The sequence below is a fragment of the Mesocricetus auratus genome, unplaced genomic scaffold (assembly GCF_017639785.1).
Source record: "Mesocricetus auratus isolate SY011 unplaced genomic scaffold, BCM_Maur_2.0 Super-Scaffold_100010, whole genome shotgun sequence".
NCBI lineage: Eukaryota > Metazoa > Chordata > Mammalia > Rodentia > Cricetidae > Mesocricetus > Mesocricetus auratus.
This window is the reverse complement of record NW_024429194.1, coordinates 86,645,119-86,659,572: the sequence shown is the minus strand read 5'-3', so window position 1 is coordinate 86,659,572 and position 14,454 is coordinate 86,645,119. Positions and strand designations below refer to the sequence as shown.

Genomic DNA, 14,454 nt, shown 5'->3' with positions numbered 1-14,454 from the left:
TTCATGGAGGAATGTAGGGGCATTTGTTACAAGGATGACATTTTTTCTTAATTTGAATGGTCAAGTAATTATTTGTAACGCACCAGGTGCTTCAACACCATATTTTGCCTGTGGTTGAAGGTGTGAGGGACACTGGCTTCTAGCTGCAGGTGTCTGGGCTCTTTGCCCTGGCTGAATCTAGAGTAGAAACTTGTTAGATCTTGAGCTTGTGAGGGAGAATGAAGAGAAGCTGAGCTCTCAGGGCCTCTATGGGCCCACATCCCAGCTAGAGCTTGGAGGAAACCCTCAGAGATTGGGGTGGCATCTATTACCCCTTAGCTGCATGACCTTGGGAGAGCCACCTTGTCCCCTGGTGTTCATCTGTCCAGTAGAAGAGACAAAGGTAGCCGGGTGGTGGTGCCTGCTTTTAATCCCAGCACTTGGGAGGCAGAGGCAGGCAGATCTCTGTGAGTTCAAGGCCAGCCTGGTTCCAGGACAGCCTCCAAAGTTACACAGAGAAACCAAGTGTCCAAAAAAAGGAGAAGGAGGAGGAGGAAATGGGAAAAGAAGAAGGAAGAGGAGGAGGAGGAGGAGGAGAAGACAATGGCATCATTGGGGAGGTGCGACAGGGATGGAATGAGGTAAAACTTAGAGTCACTTACAGGGACAAATGGGACTGTGGCCACTGTCATTATCATTACCTCATTTAATGACATCCCCTAAAGTGGGGATTTCAGCAGACCCTACATTCACCCCCTAATGCCTTAACCTATCAAAGGAGGATGGTCACACCACTCCTTTCTCAGTCTGGGGCCCAGTAGCTCAGGTTTACTCATGAGCCTTCTCTTGGTGCCATGAGAGACAGCTAGGCTTGTTGGTCCTGCAGAAGGGTCCTTATTGCCAGCATATCTCAGCCTAGAGTGCCCTCATCACACCCATGCCATCCGACCCAGGCTTCCCGTTACATCCCTGCTGTGGATTAGGAACACAGATTCACCACTTAGAGAAGCTGCACTGGGGAAGAGGGAGCCCTCTGGGCCCATGGCCCTGCCTGTGGGTGACCATGAGGAAGGTGCTGACCTGAAGCCACTCAGGCCGCCTGGCCCCACCCCTTCCTCCTTGCTGTCCCTAGTGTCTTGGAGAAGATGGAGACTCCTGAATGAGGTTAGGAATTCTGCCACTGCTCAATGAGCTAACGATGAAATTGGAGACGCATGGGCGGGAGGCTTGGTGAATGATCACAGAAAATGCTGAGAGGTGCACCCTGGAGATGAGCCCAGCCCTCTTGGAAGGGCAGGATGAATGGGAGCTCAGCCTGTTCTGTGGCATCTGGAGGCGAGGGTACTCCAGCTCCCGGACAGACCTGGGCTCACATCCCAGCAGTGCCCCCTTGCCTAGCCCCACTGAGAAGCACCAGGTGGCTGGTTACCTCAGGAGTCCCTGAAGCAAAGTTGACAGGCGCAGAAAACGCCTGGTGCTTCCTCCGAAGGGCTGAGTGAACCTCTTCCTGTCTCTCGGGTATGGGGTCCCAATCCTGCAGCTGTCTGTACTGTCCAAAGGGAGAAGAGTTCCAATTGGCAGCAGAAGCTGCAGTATGCGAGGTCATGGGGTCCCTGACAGCGCTTCCCAGGATGACAGTTCACCTGCTCAGGATGGCCATGCTCAGGGACTTTCCCGCTGGGTCCTCTGCTGTCTCTGCACACAGAGGTAGGGTTGGGCTCACATACACACAAAGCATGCTTGGTTTGGTTTTGCGGTGTTGAGGGTGGAGTCCAGGGCCTGGAATACGCTGCATAAGTGCTCTACCACTGAGCCACACCGCCAGACCCACCCTGATCACTTCAAATTTTTAAACGGCAACCTCTCACGAAACTGTCTTCTCTTCCTCTTTGGGTACAGTCTCCAGGCATTGTTATTTGAGGGGACATGCCTGCTCTCAGGTACATGACCTAAACTCAACTTACAAGACTCTTAGTCTTGGACGTCAAGTTCAGAGCAGAAAGAGAATGAATTTGCTCCCTTAAAACAGGGGGCAGAAACAGGACTACCACCCAGCCCTGACAAGGTAGTTGGCATCTCTGGCCTATGCAATACCCTAGACTCCCATTCTGCTTTCGCATCAGCATATTTCTTGTAAGTGCCACGCCAAACCAGCCCCGGTGGATACCCCTTTTTTTGTGATCCAGTGCCCTTCCTGGGGACCCATTCTCTGCAGTGGGAGCCCGATGTTCCTTGCGTGTGATGTGCTGTGACAGACACTGAGAACAGGTCTCATGCAGAAGACTGTCCTTTGTCTACAATGCCTGTCCTCTCGGACAGTCCTGTGGCATCCAGGAAAGGTAATCTTAGCTTGAGAGCCCCATGTTGTCAACAGACTCTCATTCCTTTTTTTTTTTTTTTTCGAGACAGGGTTTCTCTGTATTGTTTTGGAGGCTGTCTTGGAACTCGCTTGGTAGACCAGACTGGCCTAGAACTCACAGGGATCCACCTGCCTCTGCCTCATGAGTGCTGGGATTAAAGGTATGCGCCACCAACGCCCAACTTAGACTCTTATTCTTACCTGACAGATACTTATATTCAGCCAGAGCATACTCAGCAGCTGGTGCAAACCAGCCACAGAGCAGCGGTAGCAGGGTGGGCAGCTTGGTGGCCTGTGAGAGCAGAAAGCATCACCTCATCATGTCTGGGCCACATTCCTTGTCCTGAAGTTCTGTGTGTGGGTCTTGGCCAGGGACTGCAGGACTCATTGTCCCTCCAACAATAGCATCCTCAACAGCGTTGTCAGGAGATACAGTTGTGAGGGCTCTGAGCGACTGCTATGCGCCTGGTCTCTAGATGGAAGTCATGGTGGCATCTGTTGTCATAACTCATTGGTCTCAGCATTCTTAGAGGAGGCATGAGACTGTTGTCCAGACCAGTAAGCTGAAACACAGGGATGTAGCTAGGAAAATACAGAAAGGGCTTGGACTCTGCTTGGTACCTGTCATTCAAGAACACTCCAGACATTTCTCCTGGGTCATTGCAGGGAGACACAGAAAGATCAGATTCCCCCAGAACCAGCCCTGTCTGATTTACACAGGGACTGCACCCTCATGTTGATATGGCTTTGACCTTGTTCCATATGACATATCACAGCTATTTACACCGGTGAAGACTTTATCCCTTTCCTAGGTCATGCCAGGACCCTTGGGGACAATTGGGATAGCCACATGAATGCTGGCTATATATTAACAATGCCAAATTCCTAACTCCAGACCTCCCTGGCTGTCACACAGATTGGCATCTACAGCACCCCTTCCATGCTCCAACGGCTGGAAGATCCCCTGACTCTATTGCATTATCCCACACTCTTGGGCTAATGCAATGCAGAGCCGATCTGAGTGGGCCAAGGATACCCATTCGCCAGCTCAGTCTATGACTCCCATGCCACTCAGGTTTAGAGCCCCAGACTCACAGTGGTCTCCTGGGCCTCCAGGCTTGGAATGCTGGCACGCTGTCAATCTTCTTGGTGACCCCTGTGCCATCGGACTGTGAAGCTGTCTGAGGGCAGAGGCAGGGCTTCCCCCGTGTGTTGAGCTGGCCCAGACAGTGTTGCTGAGTGGGACAAGTGTGACAGGAGCCAGAAGAGAACAAAGGCATGCTGAAGACCCTTTCAAGGTCACCGGCTGGCGGGGAATGAGCACTGTCATATTGTTTGATCATTTATTTATACTCTATTTTCAAGCAGGACTCGAAGCGCCCGAGATGAAAGGCAGAGAAACAGCGGAAACAAAAGCTCATGCCTTAAGTTCTGCCATTTCCTCGCAGCGCTTCCTCCTGTCCTGAAAGACTGTTTTCTGAGTCAAGGTTCTGGGGTCTTCCTGTGGTTTCACTCTCCATGCAGTCGTGCTTTCTAGCCGGGTCTCCATGAGACCAGAACATGCCCCCTAGTGCAAGCTTCTGAATTATGCCTCTCCTTCTCACGGCAGCAGCCAGGGTCCTGGCTACGCTTGGATCATGAGGTATGATGCATCTCTCAGACCTATTCACCTGTGCTTAGGGAGTGAGAACCAGGCCGTCCAGTGACTCTGAGCATCATCCGACACTGTGGGATTATACTACAATCAAAGCCGTGTGGCTGTGTTGAGAATTCTGCAGCCTGGGTGCCCATGGCATGGGTGGGCATACAGTATATCCCCTCTTACATTTTTGTGTGTGTGTGGGGGTCAGGACAAGCCTGCTATTGGCTGGCTAATGCAGGAGGTGAGGTGAAACTGGACGGAGATGGGACCAGGTCCCATCAGTAACCATGCTCCTAAGGGTCTCAACGTTGGCCACTGGGACAACAGCATGGCTGGATCCTTCTCTTCCTGAGAGCTGCTTACTTTCTGTCTGCTCCTGGAGACTGTGCTAGAGTGCAGCATGCATCGATCATACCTGTCACCTCTGCCAACTGTGAGATAGTGGGCATGGTGCTTTCCTGGGGCGTCCCCTCTGATTTTATTCATGTAAGTACTGTGTGCTAACTGATTGCTCCTCTAGAGCTTCCTTCCTCAAAGACAAGCAAGATACGAAGTCACCAAGCACCTTGTGATGGTTGGCTTTATTGTCAACTTACCCAGAATCATGTGGGAAGATTAGTGAGGGATTGTCCTCCTTGGGTTGGCCTGGGGGCATGTCTACGGAGGTCTGCCTTTAATTGATGTGGAGAGACCCAGTCCACGGTGGGCAGCACCACTCCCTAGGCTTGGATTCTGGGCTGCTTAGAGAAATCAAGCTGAGAACAAGCACATAGGCATCAATTTCTTTCTGTTCTTGACTCCGGATATGAAGTGACTGTTTAAAGTCACTGCCTTGGTTTCCTGTTACGGTGGAGTGCAACCTGGTATTGTGAGCTAAAGCAGATCTTTTCCCTCCTAAGTGGCTTTTTCTCAGGGTATTTTATAACAGCAACAGGAATTAGAACTAGAAATGCATACGGTGTGCCAGAGTCTCCTTCCTGCTCTGTAGTCACAATTCTCACATTTCCTAGACGGCGACTGGTGCCGTTCCCTCTCTTGCTTAGGAGGCCAGGCTTGGGGAGGTGGCTTAGTTGGTAAAGTGTTTTGCCTTGCAAACACGAGGACCCTAGTTCAGCCCCTAGAACTCATGGTGGGCACAGGAGCTGGGGGATGACTCAGCCTGAAAAGCACTTGCCATGCAAGCGTGAAGACTGAAGTTCAGATCCTCAGTACCCATGCAAACAGCCAGATGTGGCATGGCAGCACTGCTCCTGCAACCCCAGCACTGCAGGGGTGGAGACAGGCAGGGCTCCGGAGCTCACTGGCCAGTTTGTCCAGCAAATCAGCGAGCTCCAGGTTCAGTGAGAGATCTCGCTTCAAAGAATAAGATGGAGAGTGACTGAGAAATGCTCCTAATGTCAATTTATGGCTTCGACACACATACAAGCATACGTGAACACAAAGCTGGGCAAGGGGCATGTGGAGACAGGAGGAGGTGGGCTCTCAGCTCAGCAACCTTAGACTAATCAGTGATGGCCAGGTCCCAATAAGAGGCCGCCTCTCAGGGGAAAAGTGGTTGGCTCCCAAGGAAGGATACCTGAGGGTCACCTCTGTTTCCATATAGGTACATGTGCTCATCTCCACACACATTCACACACACACACACACACACACACACGTGCACGCAAGCACGCACACAGTATTAAAAGAAACCCACGTTCAATAGCCATAGCATGCAGTAAACGCCTGTAACCTTAGCAGTTGGAAGGTAGAAGCAGGAAGATCAGAAGTTTAAGACCTTCAGCTACATCATGGGTTCAAGGCCACCCTGGGCTACATGGAACCCTGTATCACAAAACAAACAAAAACCCAGAATCCAGGAAACTTGAGACTGAAAATTCCTTGAGAGAACAAGGAGAAAAGTCCAAAGACAGTGGGCTCCTGCAGTCCAGCTCCTGTCCAAGCAATGACTTGACCCACGTCCTCACTCTCCTAAGGGACACATGATGGGCATAAGTGAGGCAGGAACTTCAAACAGAGCCCAGCAGTCTTGCATACTACCCTTCTGTCTCTGGAGGACATGGCTGGACAAGTTAGAAGGCTATGCAAACAGAGGAAGCCAGTGCTGGCTGCATTTTGGTTGCTGTCATCCCTGGCTGAGACACTCTTCTGGGGTCCTCCTCCCCATTCACACCTACCTCATGACAGCAGCTGCAAGGATGTGATTAGACACAAAAATCACATCACAACCCCTTCTTTGTAGAGACCCTTTGGGGTTCCCATGCTTGGTACACTGGGCGGCCTGGATCTGACCATCTCTAGCCCCTGGCCTGTAGCACTCTCTCTTCAGGCCCCTGAAATGAGCCCCATGTGTTTTCCTGCCCCAGGACATTTGCATGTGCTCTGTTATCTACATGAAGTGAAAGCATATTCTTCTCCTGCCTTTTCCTGAATGACACCTATTTCTTCCTCCATAGATGCCATGGAAACACCATTCTTTCAGAGATGTGCCTTCCTGCCTCCTGGACCTCCTGGATTTAAACTGGTTCCATTCTCCCCGAAAAGTCTGTGTCCTTCACTCTGTCCAGTTTGTCATTGTGTTTTCTCTGGTTTGTTTCTTCACGTCCCATATTCCACAGACACAGGCGCCACGTCTGCTCTGTTCTTCCTGCCCCTTAGAGCTCTGAGCCTGGCATGAAGACTTCTCGGCACCTTCGGTTGGAAGCCGGTAGTGTTTGCAGCTCTCTGCTGGGTGTTTCATGCATCCCCGGTCAGTTCTGCGCTAGAAAGACACCCAGGACTGTCCCCACCTTTGGATACAGTGCTAGGCTATAGCTAGCTGTAGGGATCTGCACATACACCAGGGTTCATTTAACCCTCATGGAATTCAGGCCTCCGTTTCCTCTGTTGTGAGATGGGATTTCCTAAGACGGGAAGGTTGGAAGAGGTTAAAGTAGCCATTCTTTTCTCTTTTGCCTGTGACCCTTCTCTGGGCAATAGCCCCACCCCCTTCTAAACAAGGACTCCCGAGGACCAGAGATGTTAAGTTTGTCTGAGAACACAGAGCAGAGCTGGGTCCAAGATGAGGGTCTTGCATCTTATAAGTGATGAGATTGTCCCTGCCACCTGCCAGACGTGGCACAGGGAACTCAGACCCAGAGGGTCAGGGGAAGGGAGCCCCACCCCCACCTCCATCCCCACCCCAGAAGAGCAGTTGGTCCGTTTCTCCTGCCCAGTGCTTCCTAATCTTCTGGAGCATCCTCCCCGAGGGCAACAGCAACTGCCTCGACAGAGCTGAGCCCCACATGACAGGCTTTCCCACACCAAGACCCTTGGGGGACCCCACACAGAAACTGACCTATATTAATTTCAAGTGCTATTTGCAGTCTTGGTCCCTTCCCACCCAGCACTTAACCCCACCCTGCACAAACTCACAAACACGTTGATCAGCCCAAGGACCTTGTAAAAATAAAATGATCTGACCCCGGCCATCTCGGAGTCTCTGCCTTCTGGTGCTGCTGCGTTGAGGCAGGGGGATAGCAATCACAGCCCAGCCCACTTTGAGGAAGGGATGCCATCCTCCTGGAAGGAGATGAGAAGGAGGCAGCATTTAAAACGGGTGCAGGGAGCTGATGGGTGTGATGAGCTAGGGACCCAGGAGAGGGCAACAGGAGGAAGAGAGGATTAATGAAGTCCCCCTGGGGGCAGCTCACCCGGGAGGGAACAAATTGCTAGAAAGAATGGAGAATGAAGACAGAGAAGGGAAAATCCTGGGGAGAGTGTGCTGGACAGGGAGGGGTGACGTGGGGGTGTCACAGACTGGCCACGAGAGCAGATGGAAGGACCCACAGCTAATATGACTAGGTTTTGTTTGGAGAAGAGGTGGGGGTAAGTGCCCCAGGGAAGAGTTAGGTGGGAGAGTCAGCTGTCAGACAGAAAGTGGAGGCCTGACCCTAATGCGGCTTTCAAATCAAGTGGAAGCCAAAAGCTGACACTCGAGGCTGTCCTACGGCCTTCGCATGTGAGCTACCGCACGAGTGTATGTCCAGAAACACACAAAGAAGAGCAGGACACAGGTCCGCATGGTGGGAGGCCAGTAAAGATGCAGGAAGAAGATGCCTTCGCAAGCCAAGGATGGGCTGGGAAGAAATCATTTACCTGACTTTGAACCCCAGGACCGCAGGGAAGGGACCTCTGCTCTGAAGCCTGGTAGGCTGTGGAGGTCTTGTGGCCACCCTCATAGACTGCCATCAGTCCCTCATGTGAAATGCACCCATCTCTTCCCCCAGGCCTGTCTTTATCTTGTCATCTAAGTCAGGCGTGGGCATGGTCACACCACGGAGTTCCTGGGTAGACAAGAGACAGCTCTATCGTCTAACAGAAAGGGCCTCCAAATATAAGGGCCTCCAATATATGTTTAGATGGTTCCCTGTCTTTTTGGAAGCATCTAGAAGGCACTGCTTTGAATCTCGGTGACATCTTAACAAAAGGATTCACGGGCACACCGTTGGTTAAACTGTCTTCCTGGTAGGGACCCTGACTTTGAGCTTCGCCCAGAAACCACTTGTCATTTTGAGAACTGTTGTCAAGCAGAGTCTGGGAATAGGAGATGTCCAAACCCAACTCATTTGGTTTATCTATAGTCACTAGTTTGTTCACTGGCTTCTCTTATTGACAGAGCCAGGATCCGAACTCTAGGCAGCCACCTCAAACCTTGTGCTCTGGCGTGGAGACCCTGTTGCTCATGCACCACAGAGCAGAGGGGAAGGTGGGTTGAAGCAGGGGAGACAGCAAGGAGCTTGCCAGGCACTGGGTTGGCTCTTGGCTGGAGGTTCAGAGATAGAGGGAAACGTGAGGTTCTAGGAGCACCAGCCCACTGTGCTGCCCCCTTCCCCTTGCTCTGTCACTAAGCACTTAGTTCCTAGCTTCTATTTCCTGGTGACCACTTTTATACCCCCTATGCAGGGCAAACGTTACACTCTACTCTCCTGCCAGCTGGAGCAACGGTTCTGTCTTCCCTCGGAAGGTCCTTCCACATCATGAGTTCAGTGTGAATTCTAGCTCTTCTGTGAAGCCTTCCCTACAAGTTACTACTCCTGCTTGGGAGGGTCTGAACACAGGATTCTCTCACTTGAAGTACAACTGAGGGGAAGCTGGCTAAGGTGAGGCTGGTGGATATCACTTGAAGTTGTGTGGCCCCCAGGTTCCTCCCACCCAAGGTTCTGTCAGCTTCTAGGATGGAGGTTTGCAACCCGTGATGATTTTTTTTGTGAATAAAGTTTTATTGAGACACAGTCATGTCATTCAGTTACATTTTGTCAAAGAGTGTTTTAGCACAGCATAGCAAGGTTGACTGGCTATGACAGAGACTGTATGTTTCAGAAAGCTTGAAAAAAACATTTGCTGTCCCTTCTGTGGCTCTGCAGGCCAGTGAAGAGGAAGTGTGAAAGACTGTGGGAAGAAGCCTGTGGGTTGGACAGGACGTGCTGCTTCTAACTTCCTCTCATAGCCCATTGATCGTGGCTGGTTGCAGGACCCTAACGTACGGCAAGGATGTTGGGAAATGTAGTCTTTCCCAGACAGATCAGGGAGCAGCCTGATGCACAGCCTGTCATGTCCACACAGCTCTTCCTGGACCTTTCTTTCTGGTCTGTGCACAGGGAAATGAAAACGGTTCCACTCCTCTCACCTGCAAACGTAGACTACAATGTGGCGGGCTCATGCTTCCACAGTCCTCTTATTGGGAGGCAAATTCTTCAGATCGCTTGCCCCCTGGCAACTCGTTGAGTGTCCCCAGTTGCCTACAGCGATGGCTCAGACTCACTGGCTCCCCTCCTCTCCATTTCATACCTCTATACTACCTCTGAGATCACCTCCCAAAACAAAGACTGCCCCTGAGTGTCTATTTGGGGGGATGTCGCCAAAGAACCCAAAAGAAGACACTGCTGATCGTGTATTAAATAGGCAGGGAGACCAAGGCATGAAGAAATTAACACAGGTATTGAAGAAAAGGATAGCAAATGGTCTTTGAAACTAAAACATAGAGAGAGAGAGAGAAAGAGAGAGAGAGATGTCTAAACTGTATGGGCAGGGCCACCATGACCAGTTAGGAAGTCTTTGATGGTCATTTAAGGGGTCATCAGGTCAGTGGCCACTAATTCATGCTGGGAACCCTGTCTGGCTTCGGAAGCTCTATTCTCTGCACCCCACCTGTGAATACTTCTTGCTAAGGACACACACCCGATCTGCTTCACATATTTCCCCACACCCTGTCCCCACTAAAGCCTCCCTCACTCCGTCTCAGCCTCTGTTGGGGAGGATCTGTCCAGGAGCTGGCATGGCTGCAGCCTGGCCAGGGTCGGCAGCTTCAGCGGGAGTCAGCTGGGCCCTAGAGGCAGCACGTGGCTGGCCGGGCGCTGCTGTTTCTGCCCCAGTGCCCTGCGCTGCCCGCTCCGCCTGAGCAGATGGTCTTGTAAGTGAGCGCTATGTGAATGGGGTCAGGAGGGTTTGCCGGCTCCACCTTCTCCTCTGTCTCCACCGGGCTCCATTGTCCTTGCCTCCCACCCTGTGTGAGTTCAGCTGGCCAGGCTGCAGGGCCTGGCTAGGCACGGTGTGGCACAGCCCTGGAATCCAGAGCTCTGCATGGCAGCAGACTGGAGGCCGGGAGGATGGCCGAGTGGCTGACCACTGTGGATGGAGTGGCTGCTGATCTTAAAGGTGAGAGCCCCACTGGGTGTCTGGGAGATGGTGAGAGTCCCACTGGGTGTCTGGGAGATGGGTGGAAGCCCTGGGAAAATGAGGGTATCTGCTGCAAGATGTGGGCAGGGCTCCAAAGTACCCCATCCCCCGCAGGTGTAGCTAGAGCACCCCACTGCGCGCTCCAACTACAGCTCCTCGGTGGCTCCCACCACACTTCTGCAAAAGCCCGCACTGGGGATGGGGTTTCTCTTCTGCCTTCACCAGGAACTCTGACTTTTCATAAGGTACAGCTCTTCTCTACCCCAGGACCTTTGAATGCATTACTCCCTCTGTCTGAGCCAACAAAGCCTCCTCCTGTCAAAGAATTCTCCTGTACCTTTCTACAGAGAGACCCTGGCTGACAGCTTCCTCCCCAAGGGGATGCTCTAGAAGAGCCCACACAAGAGATCTGGGGTTCCTCTAAGAGTCTGGCATTTTCTTTCTAGGAGTTTCTACCATTTGGTTACAATAATATCTGTTAACTTTATTATCTCTGCCACACCAGAATGCATTGCCACAGAGAAGGGCAAAGGGCCATGCCTGTCCTATGTGCCTAGAAGCCCATGTAGACGTACTTCAGGGCTGGGCCCCCCAAGCTGCTTATCAGACTCTGCCTATCTGCCTGTCCACATGAAGAATCCAAAGCTGTTGAATTCCAGGGACTCTGGGGGAGTTTGGCCAATCTTGTCAATACTGGCTGGGGCTGACTGAACTCAAGACTCCAGTTCTCCAGCCTGGTCGCTCCCTAGCCTTCTGGGACCATGGGGGCCACTCTTCCCCTTACATCACTTGCAGGACTCTGGGCCTCCTTGCTCCTAGTGAAAGGTGGGGGCTTCCCTTGTGTTATTCAGGAAGAGAGTAAGAGCAGCCATGTTGATTGGTGGTTGTGCCTCTGGGGTTAGGCATTCTGTCGGGACCACTGCGTTGTGAGGCAGGTGATCTGGGGGCCTTGGGGCAGGCAGTAGCTCCAGGCCCCTTTGGTGAGGTATCTGCCTGGCATGTGTTCTATTCTGTGAAGTTGGGTGTAAAACACCCACGTGGTGGGTGTAAGGAGCCAGACAGATGTCCCTCTTGTTCGTCAGTCCTGATGTCTTCTCTCTCCATCTTCAAACGGTTGCTGTTTTAAAACTGAGATCTGGGGTCTGCTTTTGTATAACTGGATCCTTGTTCATGAAACTTGCCCTTTGTTTACAATTTTTTTTTAACCTGGCTCTCACTATGTAGGTAACCTCGTAAATGCCGAGATTATAGGCATTGGCCTGCACGGTGGGCTTGGAATCTTCTTTTTTTGTACCAGCATGAAGCTCCCAGGATCCGGACTCTGTGTGCTATTAAATCAATGCTTAGTGTGCTCACTGCAGTCCTGGGGGAGGAGCGCCGGCCGGGTCTTACACACACTAGGCAAGCTGTCCGCCCTTGAGCGGCGGCCCCAAGCCTGCTGCTGGTTTGAGTGCATGGGGCTGCAGGTGCACCTGTGTGCTGCTGTGTGGAGGCTGCAGGTCATGCCCGGCTGCGCTCCCTGTGGATGACACTATTGAGACTGCACCTCACTGACCTGCAACTGACTGACTGGGCTGGCTGGTCAGGAGTCCGCCCGTCTCGACCTCTCAGGTGATAGGATTACAAGGGCAGTCCACCATGCGTCGGTTTTTCTTTTCTCCTTCCTCTCCTTCGATTCTGGGCACCTAAGTCAGGTCCTCATGCTCGCAGGCAAGCACTTCACCATCTGAGTCATCTCCCCAGCTTCTGCCCCCAGTCCCCTCACAAACACGTTCTAACACATGACCCCCAGGAGCTCTGGACTTGGTGCCACTTGCTTAGTGTGACTCTCAGCGGGAGCCACTGTGGGCACGGCTCTGTCCACTGCAGCAGTGCGCAGCTTTAACCTCCCAGGGGCTTGTCTGGGTGCCCGTGCACAACACACACATGTGCCTGCACAGACCAGGAGGGTGTGTCCGAGGCTGGCAGAGTATCCTGGCACATACTCCTCACCGACAGAAGACAGCCAGCCTAGCCCAGGCTACCGCACCAGAGACAACCTGCTCTTCGTTCTCTGTGTGCAGAGGTCTCAAACATACCTGTCCTCGTGTTTGAAATAGAGCTTAGTTCATAAAGCCAGAGAGAGGAGGAGGAGGGAAGAGCAGGGAAGGAAGGAGGAGGAAAACTGGGAGGAGAAGGTGGCAGCCATGGCAGGCCGGCAGGCACAAAGAGCAGGCTTGACCTCTGGGATCGTCTGTGGTCAGTTCCCACAGCTCCCAGATCTCCCTTCTAGGCTGTGAGGCAACGCACGGGAACCGGGCAGCCATCAGTGCAGGGCTGTGCAATTCGGGTGTCCGCCATGGCGGCTGTGGCCGGCAGCTCTCCCTTCTGGAGAAGCAGCTAATTAGAATGGATTGACGTCTCCTCCGCTCAGGCTCTGTTCTCAGTCCCCACTGGATCTCTGCTTTAGGATTTAGTCAGGCACAGTTGCCAGGCGGCTGTACCTTGCTGTTTAGTCAGGTTGGCTTGTGTCTGGGGACTCCCCTGGGCCACTCAGCCCAGGACCCCTCTTTCTCTGCATGTTCATCCTTCCCCTCAATTTCCTGTCATTAGCAAGTGCAGGCTGACCAGGGTGCTGCCCCCTGCTTCTGGGAGTGTGAATCAGTGCTGGTCCCCTGGAGGACAACTTGTCACATGCTATTAAAAGCTTAAAAGACAGGCAGGCTTTGACCTGGAAAGTCCCTTCTAGGAATCTGTTCTGTAGACAACACTGGACAGGGGTCTTGCTGCTGTGTGCCAAGGGGCATTGCCTGAATGCTTTGTAAAAGTGACAATCTAGTGATACCAGTGGAGGATTACTGGGAAGGGTCAAGAAAAGAGCGAACTGGAAGGGGAACTTGGAGGTCACAGGGAATGCGGACTTTGGGACAGATGTGCTCAAGGAATCATGGCTGATTTCATCAGTGATATTAATGACCATGTCCTGGCAGGGATGGTATTCCCCTGAAACCTTGTGACAATAACCCAAGAGGAACAAGGTAGTCCAGAGCTGCAGGCGAGGACTAGGAACGCCTGCTCAGCTGTGGGGCACACATGAACTCTGTGCGTCCTCTTGCTATGTATGTAAACGCTCTGTGTGTGTGTGTGTGTTTGCAAAAGAAGGAAGGCCAGAAATATAACTCAGGGGTAAAGAGCATGTGCCAGGCCCTCGGTTCAAACCTTAGTACTGAAGAAATGGACCAATCAATCAATCAATCAATCAATCAATCAATCAATCAATCAATAAATCAAGTGAGGAAGAAAACATGAAATCTGTGTGTGTGCGTGCACGCACGCGTGTACACCAGAGGTTATTCCAGGTGTTTTCCTCAGTGGTTGGCTCTCCAGCTTACATTTAGGGGCAGGGTCTCTTGCTCTTTGATTAGAACGCATTGATTGGCCAGTGAACTCATTGGTTGGCCAATGAGCTTCAGGGATCCATCCGTCTTCGCCACTCTGCATCCCCCAGTTCTGGGTGCACAATTGCTCCTGGCTGTTTACTTGGCTGCTGGGGACGGAACTCAGGTTCTCGGGCTGGCATGCTCTCTACTGACAGAGTCATCCTCCAGCCTCTGTCCTTTCACCTGAAATCATGCCCACAAGACACTTCCTGTTTTTCCCCAAGACAGGGTTTCTCTGTATTATTTTGGAGCCTGTTCTGGAACTTGCTCTGTAGACCAGGTTAGCCTTGAACTCACAGAGATCTGCCTGCCTCCGTCTCCTGAGTGCTGGGATTAGA

The 14,454-nt window shown here is 52.2% G+C and overlaps 1 long non-coding RNA gene across 4 annotated transcripts in view; it reads left to right on the top strand.

Moving 5' to 3' along the window:
• The window catches only part of LOC121142955, a 29,558-nt gene extending 20,305 nt beyond the window's left edge, over window positions 1-9,253 (top strand). For all 4 annotated transcript variants that reach the window (XR_005880120.1, XR_005880121.1, XR_005880122.1 and 1 more), the window contains one exon: window positions 3,707-9,253. This is a non-coding gene — a long non-coding RNA (uncharacterized LOC121142955). The remainder of the gene's footprint in view (window positions 1-3,706) is intronic.
• Window positions 9,254-14,454: the final 5,201 nt, after the last annotated feature.